This window comes from Arvicola amphibius, chromosome 4 (assembly GCF_903992535.2).
Source record: "Arvicola amphibius chromosome 4, mArvAmp1.2, whole genome shotgun sequence".
NCBI classification, from domain to species: domain Eukaryota; kingdom Metazoa; phylum Chordata; class Mammalia; order Rodentia; family Cricetidae; genus Arvicola; species Arvicola amphibius.
In genome coordinates, this window is record NC_052050.1 from 57,088,144 (window position 1) to 57,090,159 (window position 2,016).

Below are 2,016 nucleotides of genomic sequence, written 5' to 3' on the forward strand. Positions count from 1 at the left end.
GAAAGTAACTGGGTATAGTTATGGTGAATCCTTTCAGGGCAGTCTTCTTATTTTTTTAATATATAGAAACACTTGAATTTATGTATGCAAGTTATAAGCTGGAAAAATATGGGTTTGGATTTTACTTTATTTATCTAACGTTATGTCATAAATTATTACCCTTTATCAATTAGTGTTCTTAGAAAATAACTCTTATGGCTTCCAGGTTATCATCTTGTATGTTTCATATATTTGTTTATCCTTTTTTGTGTCACTAGAAATTCTAATTGTTCCTGGTTTTCTACTTTTACTATTATAAATACTGTTTTAATGACTAGTTTATGTTACCAATTCGGATAGTTTTCTCTGTCTGGATAGAAGTAATTTGGGAGAATGGGTATCCAATCATTTTCTGCTGTCCCTTCCCTTTAGGCTCTTTCCACACACAGTCTTTCAACTTTTTTGTTTTGTTTTGTTTTTGAGACAGGGTTTCTCTTTGTAGCCCTGGTCATTCTGGAACTTGCTCTGTAGACCAGACTGGCCTCAAACTCACTGAACTTTCATGGGACAATAATGGTGGAGATTTGCTTACTCCTGCTTCCCAAGTACTGGGATTAAAAGCATCTGCTACCACTGCCCAGCTGTGCTTTTACTTTTATCCATTTAAAAGAAATTAATGATTTTTGTACCTCAACCAAATGTCTACATGGCACTTTTTCTGCTGAAATAATATATCATACTCCTCTCTGACTATTACCTGATTTCTGTTATTTTTAACATTTAATTTACTATTTTCTTTCCTTCTTTTTTTTCTTTGTGTTCTTGTTTTGTTTTGAGGTGCTTCTTTAAAAACTTCTAAGAGAAACCACACTGTCCTGTGTTATTTATTCCCAATCCTCAGAGAGAGTCAACACATTCTGAGGCCTACTTCACATATTCTGATGCCAAATCACTTTAAGGTCCCATTTTATTAGTATGTAACTCCACCAGAAAATTTTCTGTATGTTGCCTTTAAAATGTTGGAGTAAGTACATTTATTTAGAAACACATGTTTTTAAAGAGCAACCACATTTCTGGCAGTTGTCTGTAGGAACGGGGAATGGCTGTGTGTGGATGGTAGAGATTGTCTAATGAGAGAGAAACCAAGGTGCTTTAGAAATCAAGAAAGCCTCCAGACAGGTTGACTCTTTTCATGTCTTTTATTTCCTTTTTTTCGGTGAATTTTATTTATTGTTTTTATTGAGCTATGTGTTTTTCTTCGCTCCCCTCCCCTTCTACCCTCTCCCATGGTCCCCATGTTTCCAGTTTACTCAGGAGATCTTGTCTTTTTCTACTTCCCATGTAGATTAGACCCATGTTTGTCTCTCTTGGGGTCCTCTTTGTTGTCTAGGTTCTCTGAGATTGTGAATTGTAGGCTGTTTTTTTTTCTGTTGTTTTGTTTTTGCTTTATGTCTAAAAGCCTCTTTTCTAGATCCATCCATTTGCCTGCAAGTTTCAAGATGTCATTTTTCCCTACTGTGTAGTACTCCATTTTGTAAATGTACCACATTTTCCTTATTCTTTCTTCGACTGAGGGGCATTGAGGTTGTTTCCAGGTTCTGGCTATGATGAACCATGCTGTTGTGAATATAGCTGAGCACATGTCCTTGTGGTATGATTGAGCATCCTTTGGGTATATACCCAAAAGTGGTATTGCTGGGTCTTCATGTAGGTTGTTTCCTAATTTTCTGAGAAATTGCTATATTGAAACCCAAAGGGACTATACCAGCTTGCATTCCTACCAGCAATGCAGGAGTGTTCCCTTTATCCCACATCCTCTCTAGCATAAGTTGTCATCAGTGTTTTTGATCTTGGCCATTTGTACAGGTGTAAGATGGAATCTCAGAGTTATTTGATTTGCATTTCTTTGATGGTTAAGGATGTTGAACATTTCCTTAAGTGTCTTTCAGCCATTTTAGATTCCTCTGTTGAGAGTTCTCTATTTAGGTCTGGATTATTTGTTCTTTTGATGACCAATTTCTTGAGTTTATTTTGGAT